We start from the raw sequence: 9,573 nt of genomic DNA on the forward strand, positions 1-9,573 counted from the left end.
TGAGCCAAAGCGCCACATAGTTCTTTCAGGAAAAAGGGACATTGTGGGAGTGGAGGGCAAGACAGACATGTCTGAAGATTATGAAAAGTTTCATGAAATTCCTCCCTTCAAAGTCAAGGCTGACCCAAGCATCCTGATAAACGATGAAGATTATCCATGGTTACGGCGCAATAAGCAAATGACACAAGCGAAGAAAAAGTGAAGACTTTCTCCCGCAACTATTATGATGATACCATGCCAACTTTGTAACAGACGAGTATGATACCATTGTCCGTTTTGTACACGAAGTGCATCTAGTTTTTGCCGTAACCCTCTCAACTTTCTTGCACATGCTATGTGGATGAAATGATGATACCATGCCAACTTTCAACCTTTTCAGAGTTCATTTGAAATGCTTTTCAATTTTAGGGTCTTATAGCTCAAAATAATTAGTAAATGCATGAAAAATAACAAATGAAGTCAGAAAGGGTTGAAAATTGATGAGATGTGGCTTTGAATGGTGCATTTTGAACACACAAAAAGTCAGGAGTTCAAATAAGTTTTAAAAAATGAAATCCCTTTGTAACAGACGAGTTTCCGTATGAAATCCTGATACTTCGAAAGAGATTGTCCGTTTTGTACACGAAGTGCATCCAGTTTTTGCCGTAACCCTCTCAACTTTCTTGCACATGCTATGTGGATGAAATGATGATACCATGCCAACTTTCAACCTTTTCAGAGTTCATTTGAAATGCTTTTCAATTTTAGGGTCTTATAGCTCAAAATAATTAGTAAATGCATGAAAAATAACAAATGAAGTCAGAAAGGGTTGAAAATTGATGATGTGGCTTTGAATGGTGCATTTTGAACACACAAAAAGTCTGGAGTTCAAATAAGTTCAAAAAAATGAAATCCCTTTGTAACTGATGAGTTTTCGTTCGAAACCCTGATACTTCGGAAGAGATTGTCCATTTTGTACACGAAGTGCATCCAGTTTTTGCCGTAACCCTCTCAACTTTTTAGCACATGCTATGTGGGTGAAATGATGAAACCATGCCAACTTTCAACCTATTCAGAGTTCATTTGTAGTGCTTTTCAATTTAAGGGTCATTTATAGCTCATGAACTAATAGCAAAAAGAATGAACTAAAAATAATCAATTAAAATATGCTGTTATGATCAACTAAAACAAAACTATAATATTCTTCAATAGCCAAAAGAATCAACTAAAAAGCTTTTATAAAACTCCAATAGCAAAAGGAATTTTCATAAAGAATGTTTTTGTTAGAAACTTTAATAGCAAAAAGCATTATCATAAAGATTTTTTTGTTAGAAACTAAAATAACAAAATCTGTTTTTGAATAGAATCATAAAACACAGTAATATTAAATAGCAGGAAAAAGTATCACTCCAAAATCTATTTTATAGTAAAGTTAATCACAAACTAGTGATTCACACAAATTTCAAAGAATTCAAATTTAAACTATTCAAATTTGAAAACTAATGAAACTAACAGAAAGTTTATAATTTTTGTGACCTAAAAGCAAAAAGAATTAAAAAATAAAGCAAAAAACAAAACAAAATAAATAAAACAAAAAAACTAGAAAAAAAACTGCCACCTATTGGGCCACCACGGCCTGAATATGACTAGAAACCCAACCTGGGCCAGGATTCAGGCCCGCAGAAGGCCCAATAGGCCCACAGACAACATAGTGTGAGATTAGGCCCGTAAGCCTGCATTTGAGAGGAGCTCGAGAGGGCAGCCGCAGCGGGGCTTATAAACCACTCTGAGCCCCTCTCAACTAGCGAGGTGGGACTAAACTTTTGGCCGCGACGCGGGCAGCAAGAGGCCTTTGGTCCCGGTTGGTGGAACCAACCGGGACTAAAGGGGGTGCATTGGTACCGGTTCGTGAGACCAACCGGGACCAATGCACCCCCTTTAGTCCCGGTTGGTGCCACCAACCGGGACCAAAGGCCGCCGCTTCCCGCCCTTTGGGCTGCTGAAAAGAGGGCTTTGGTCCCGGTTGGTGGCACCAACCGGGACTAATGCCTACCTTTAGTCCCGGTTGGTGCCACGAACTGGGACTAAAGGCTTTGCTATATAAGCAAACACTTAGTAAATTTTTCAGAGTTCATCTGCAGTTTGCCCCGACGACGCCGACGCCGCCAGGCTGCCCCGACGCCGCCCGCTGCCCCGACGTCGCCAGGCTGCCCCGCCGTCGCCGCCGCCCCCGTCGCCGTCGCCGTCGCCGTTGCCCGCGCCCTCGCCGTCAGCCGCGCCCCTGCCCCGACGCGCGCCGCCCCGGCCCGTCCCCGTCGTCGCCGTCGCCCTGCCCCGCCCTTCGCCGCCGTCGCCCCCTACCCCGAGCGCGCGCCCACTGCCCTGTCGCCATCCTCGCCGCTGACCCCGCGGTCCTCCTCACCTTGGTCCGGCCGGCGCCCTCCCTAGCATTTTTTCTTGTTTTTTTTCATATATATATATATGCTTGTTTTTTTATATATATGATGATATATATGCTTGTTATCATAATTGTTTTTGTTCATATATATATATGTAATGATTTTTTTATAGAATATGATGTTTTTTTCATAGATGATCACATATATGATGTATGCATGGATGTGGATGAAATATGATGTTTTTTTGTTCATAGAACATGATGAAATATGAACAATGCATTAGGCAAAACCTTTACTTTTTTCGAAATTTTCTATTTGAACATTTTTTTATGAATGAGAGGAAAAAGGAAAATAAGAAGAGGAAGAAAGGAGAAGAAGAGGAGAGGAAGAAGAGGAGAAATAAATAAGAAGAGGAAAAAGAAGAAAAAGAAGAGGAGAAGAAGAAAGGAATAGAAGAGAAGAAGAAAAAATAGAAAAATTCTATTTTTTCTTCTTCTCTCCTCTATTCCTTTCTTCTTCTCCTCTTTTTTTCTTCTTTTTTTCTTCGATCTTCTCCTCTATTCCTTTTCTTCTTCTCCTCTTTTTATTTCTTCTTCGTTTTCTTATGTTTTATCGGGTCTGTCGTCGTCGATATACCCCTCTCCCGATAACTTCAACACGAGGGGGGGGTCGATATACCCCCTCCCCGATAATATTATTTTCCCATGTACGTATGTCGTCGTTGTCGATATAACCCCCTCCCGATAACTTCAACACGTGGGGGGGGGTCGATATACCCCCTCCCCGATAACATTATTTTCCCATGTATGTATGTCGTCGTTGTCGATATATATAACTCCCTCCCAGATAACTTCGACATGATGGACGGTCGATATTTATACCCCCTCTCGACCGTGATAACTTATACCACGGGAGCACCCCCCGGCCCTCTCGCTCGACCAAAACTCTCGAGGACACCCAAACCCTAGAAAAAAACGATGTCGGTCTCCTACCCCCTCCCGCCGCGCCCCTACCCTTGAAGCGTTGCCGAGGCCACCCCAAACCCGGAATAAGCTAGGTCTACGTTTGCACTAATATATCCACCTGCTGTCATGTTTGTGTAATAATTGCCATGTTGTAATATTTGCAGAAACAATGGAGCACGGACGAGACGAGCAAGCAGAAGAGGTGTTGGGGGACATAATCTTAGCCGGAGGTGATATCTTGTCGTATCTTAACGACAATGATGGTCTGGAAGAACAGGGTGAAGAAGCAGGCTACGGTGATCGAAGAGTGGAGGAGGAAAGACATGATTATGATGGCTCCGGTGACCCAATGCTGGTGCAAGAAGGAGCCCGTGGTGACGGCTCCGGTGACCGAACAGAGTCCGGCCAGGTAAATATATTAGTTAAGCCTGTGCTGACTAGCTAATTGATGCATTCATTGTTTTGGTATGTACACATATTAATTAACACTCGTCTTTCTTCTTTTTTCTAGCCCTCCGGATCGAGCACAACTTCGGTAAAGAGACGAGGCCCGAAGAGAAAGTTGCGCTCGGATGAAAGGTTTGAGATCACAGCAATCGCACGCGACGGCCAACCGATTGAACCCATCCGGACAAAGGATGCATTTGCTGCTCAGTGCGGGGTTCTAGTTAGGGACAAGATCCCGATCAGCATCCACCAATGGTATAAGCCTAAGAAGGAAGACCCTGAGGTGTCTTATGTCAATGATATGCAGAAAGATGATCTTTGGACTGAGCTGAAGGCAAATTTCACCCTACCGCCAGAGGAGGATCCGGAGAAGCCAGTTAAAGAGCAATTAATCAAGTCTCATGCTCTTAAGAAGATGGCAGACCTATTCAGGAGGTGGAAGAATGAGCTGAAAACGTTTGTCGACAAAGAAGAGACACCAGAATTCATCGGCCGGTATGAGAAGATCAGAGATCACTGGCCCGCATTTGTGGCCCACAAGACATCGGAAAAGAGTAAGAAGATGTCAGCGACAAACAAGATGAATGCTGCGAAGAAGAAGCTTCACCATCGCACGGGGTCAGGTGGCTACCTCAAAGCCCGGCCTAAGTGGGCCAAGGCTGAGAATGATCTGCTTGAAAAAGGGATCGAACCACAGACAATGAACTGGACAGACCGTTGCCGGACTTGGTTCTTCGGGGCTGGCGGAACCTTGGACCCTGTATCAGGGAGGTGCGTTTGGACGAACGAGCTTTTGAGAATACCAGTCAAGAAGATTCAGCAATATATCGATGCAGCGCAGGAAGGGACGTTCGTTCCAGACAGAGAGAACGACGAGCTCACAATGGCCCTCGGGAATCCTGAGCACCCTGGACGGACACGAGGCACGCCAGGCTCCGTTCCGTGGAAGGCTGGTTTTCCGGACGCAGGCGGTTACAAAAGCCAGGAGAGGAGGAAAAAAATGGAGCAGACCCAAATTCAGAAGCTGCACGAAAGGGTTCAAGCGCTAGAGGAACGAGACGGCAATCGACATGCCGAAACTACCCCGAAGCTACCCCGCCATCTCAGCGGAGAAGCAGCGTGGCTTCCACCGAGCTGCTTCAGCCGGAGCATGTCTTGACGGCTCCTGCTAGCTACCCCGTGGATGCTATCACGGAGTCTCAACATTGCCACCTTATGGCGGAATGGCAGAACTTCAAAGTCAAGGCGGCTGTTGGCTCTGTTTTACCTCCTGAACCCGGCGCAACCTACCACTGCCGGCCGATTCCAGAAGGATATGCTAGGGTGATGGTGGATGAAATAACGGAGGGATTTGAGGACCTCCAGCTTGACCACCCTACCGGTGAAGGGGAGACTCGGCTGGGTTTAGCTCTGAAGACTCCGTGCCTATGGCGGAAGGAGCTCATTAACCTTCCGAACTGGACGCCTCCGGCGAGTAAGGGCACTCCGCCGCCGCCTCCTCCTCCGGCGAGTGATCAGGGCACTCAGCCTCCTTCTCCGGCGCGTGGCGGCACTCCGCCTCCTCCTCCGGCGAGTGGTCAGGGCACTCAGCCTCCTTCTCCGGCGCGTGGCGGCACTCCGCCTCCTTCTCCGCCTGCGCCGGCGTGCCAGAGCAGCCAGCCTCCTCCTTCTCCGCCTCGTCAGCAAGGGCGGAAGAGACCCGCCGCCGCTCCGGCTGCTCCGGCGCGTCGTAGTCCTTCTCCTCCGCCTCGTAAGCAAGGAAAGAAGACAGCCGCAGCCGCTCCGTCTGCTCTGCCGGCGTCTAGCAGTACAGCTGCCAGAGGCGGGAGGCAATACAGATTCGGTCCTTCTCTGAAGACTCCAGAGAAGTTACCATACGAGAGGACCGAGGAGGAGAACGCGAAGATCGTGCGAGCCGAAGTGAAGAACTTCTTTGAAGGGGTGAAAGCAAAGAAACATCCACCTCCGGAGGAGAAGGTAGATCCGGTGAAAGCGAAGCGCACTCTGGATGCCCTGACAAAACCACCAAAGTCTCCGCCGAAAGGCAACTATGAGCGCATTATTGCAAAGACATTTGTCGAAGCGGAGCGGTCGGGAAGTACTGTCAGTGATCAAAGGTTAAAAGAACGACGAGCTGGGAAAAAAATTGCCCAGCTCGGCGAACAAGCGAACCAATCGTGCCCCCCGCTCAAGGTGTCTAAAGACATCGTCGCTGCAGATCCGAGGATGGTGGCCGGTTATAGCAATCTTGGAGATTACCTGCCCGACGATGTACATTATGAAATCATGGAGGTGGACGAACACAAATACCATTACGGGAAGCCTCTCGTCAAAGATGAAAGATCTCTAACAACGATGATGCGAAGATTACATGATTGGTACATGAAAACCTGCAGAGAGTCTGATGGGATGAATACTTTGACGCTGAGAGTTAAACCGGAGCATGACCTCGTTGGAATTGAACTGCTGAATGTTCCATTTGAGGAGTTCTTCCAGTTTTTCAATCAAAAGGCCCTCGATAAATCAACGATCACTTGCTACTGTCTGTAAGTAGTACTACTTCTGTCATTAAGTCTCTCTATATAGGTCAGCTCTTTCATTGCATGTATTTATAATTATCCTCACTATATTATGCAGATTGAAGATCGCCGAATTGAAGAAAAGACAAATCGGTGATATTGGGTTCATTAACACAAATCTCATAGATGCATATACGGTTGAAAAACATGCCAAAGAAGCCGAGGCCAACTTGCTACGATCGTTGGTATTAAATCAAAACAAAGATATAATACTCTTTCCTTACAACTTCAAGTGAGTGTTACTGTCTTGTGCATATTCGGTTTCCCTTATTAGTCCAGGTTATGGTAATGTAATTGATGACTTATGCATGCATGCGCAGCTTCCACTATATTCTCCTAGAGATTAAGCTTGAGCAGGGAGTAGTAACCGTCTTAGACTCGAGACGAAAAGATCCCCAGGACTATGCGGACATGACTCAAATGCTCGAGAAGTAAGTTAAATCGATCATTATCCACCATATCAGCAACTTTGTTCATTTCCTGATATCAAGTAATTGTTTTCTTTGTCTGGCAGGGTTTGGAGAAAATTCACCACAAAAGCTCCGGGACTGCCGAAGAAGCTGCAATTTAGACACCCGAAAGTAAGTACTATAGTAGCATGTTCCGCACATCTCCTAGTGATTCAAGCGCTAGTTTCATCAATACCATTTAGCATGCTTGCTTATCAGTTAGATTGACCTCTATTTCTTGTAAAGTGGTTGTGGCAGGAACAAGGGAATGATTTCTGTGGATACTACGTTTGCGAGTCTATCCGCCACACGACCTGTGAGCGGGGCTACTCTGACGAACAATATGAAGTGCGTAAGAAATAATATTCACAATTTTATTTTATTACCATCATTTGTGTCGAGTTTCATTTATTCATATATATATATATATGTATTGACCCCCTTCTTCAAATTAGATGTTTCGGATGCGGGATGAACTCCTAGCAGAAGATCGTATGCGAGCAATTCAAGAGGAATTGGCGGCATTCTTCCTTGACCACGTGATCGCTGAAAACGGAGAATACTATGTGGACCCTGTGTTCTTATAATTTAATTAGGAGATTATATTGTAAGAGATAATTATTGTATATATGTAGCCGGTAGTGTCAGATAGATATACGAGAACTTGTTGTTCGACCAATCTCTCGGAGAAGGAGAGGTGGTCGATATCACTTCTCTCTGTATGCATATGTTCATGACAATCTTCTGTTTCCTTCATTTGCTTACTAGCTAGCGTGTCTAGTCCTCTCCATACGTATATAGTACGTAGCGTCGACCAAGCACGGAGATAAGAGAGGACACTTCTCTCTATTAATTAGCTAGCTAACACAATATATGAAACACCTAAATTAACCCCCCAAACCCCCCAACCCCACCCCCTTTCAAAAAAAACAAAAACCCCAGCTCCTGAAATGCTGACGCGTGGATGCCTATTGGTCCCGGTTGGTGACACCAACCGGGACAAAAGGCCCTGCCTATTGGTCCCGGTTGGTGGCACCAACCGGGACCAAAGGCCCCCCTGCCTGGGCGGGCAGAAGCGGCCACGTGGAGGACCTTCTGTCCTGGTTCGTGTAAGAACCGGGACTAAAGGGTTAGGGCTTTAGTAACGACCCTTTAGTCCCGGTTCGAAAACCGGGACAAAAGGCCCTTACAAACCGGGGTAAAAGCCCCTTTTCCTACTAGTGTATGCAAGGAGCTCAAGTTGGAGGCAGACGTGGAGATAATTAACGAACAGGAATGTTGCCAAAGTCGGTACCGTGTCGTTCACGCCGGGTCATTATGACCACAAGGCCGACCCTTCAACGTCTATCGTGGACCTCACCTCGACCTGCAACGTCCGCGGCCAAGCGGCGGACTCGGGCAAAGAGTGGGACATGGGAGACGAAACCGTTCATTTTTGGGGAAGAGTACGATGTGGGACACAAACCTCATGTTTGCTTTTGTTTAATGAAATATGTCGAACTTTTCATTATTTTGGTTCGGTTTAAATGAAAATTATCCGGTTTGCATGAAATTCATCCGGTTTGCCAATTCACGTTCGCAGCTCGTTGGACGCGTCCGTGGACAAGTTGGAAATTCCCTTAGGGCATCTCCAATGGAGACCCTCAAAGCTCCGGTGTGTGTCCGGGTTGTGATGCCCGGGCCGATTGTGGAAACTTTTGTCATCCAATGGGGACCCCCATCGGTCCGTGAAGTGGTTCGGACGTCCATTTTCCGGCAAAACCGAGACAAACATGGGGGAGCTATACCGGTATCCGGACATCCACTTGACCAACAAAAAGCCACCACGTGACCTCCTCTCTTTTTTCTCTCCGCACATGCACGGTCCCCTCTCCTCTCTCCCCTCCCAACTGGACAAATAAGGACTAATTTTTGAAAAGGGTTCGATGGCCCTCTCCCGCATCATGTCGTGGTTCACGTCCAAAGATAAAAACGGACATATACCAGAGCTATTTGCCGGTCTATCATCATTTATTTGTTTCATTCATGCAATAGTACATGTGAAGAGAGAAATCATCCCTTCAATACATGTTTTAGGGCCTCTTTGATTCAGAGGTTTCTAAAAACAAGGGAATAGGAAAAACATACGATTGAAATGTCATTCTCATCTCAATCCTACACAATATTTAATTGTTTGATTGCATTATAGAAAAAAACAAAGGATTTTCTTAAAAGAGGTTTGAGTGGATACTAGAAATCCTAGTACAAAGAAATCCTTAGGCCTCCTTTAGTTTGGAGGAATTTTGTATGAATTCTATAGGATATGATTTCAATAGGAAAAATATCTTTAGAGTCCTTTGATTTTTAGGAATAGAATCCTTTCCTATGTAGAAATTATTTCTAATCTTCACATTTCATAGGAAAATAAACATTAATCTATACTCAATGGAAAAATCCTATGATATCAAGCAAAGGACTTCTCTTTTCGTATCCTATTCGTAGGATTTGAAATACATGACATCTAATTTCCAACCGAAGCTTACAAGAAGCAAAGTTGAAACCGGAGTTTTCCGGTCACGGCATCCAACTCTTCTCATTAGTAAGCAAACGGGCTTTCAACGAGACAGAGAGCTGTACAATTTCATCCGTGGGCGGCGCTGGCTACGCTTGTTAGATTGGATAAAAAATGTGTGTGCTACGCTAGGCGGAATCAACAACTAACATAAGATTTTTTTTTTCTGAATTTCTAATTCTTCAAAGTTTCTATGAAAATCGA

Source organism: Triticum aestivum, chromosome 5D, assembly GCF_018294505.1.
Source record: "Triticum aestivum cultivar Chinese Spring chromosome 5D, IWGSC CS RefSeq v2.1, whole genome shotgun sequence".
NCBI classification, from domain to species: domain Eukaryota; kingdom Viridiplantae; phylum Streptophyta; class Magnoliopsida; order Poales; family Poaceae; genus Triticum; species Triticum aestivum.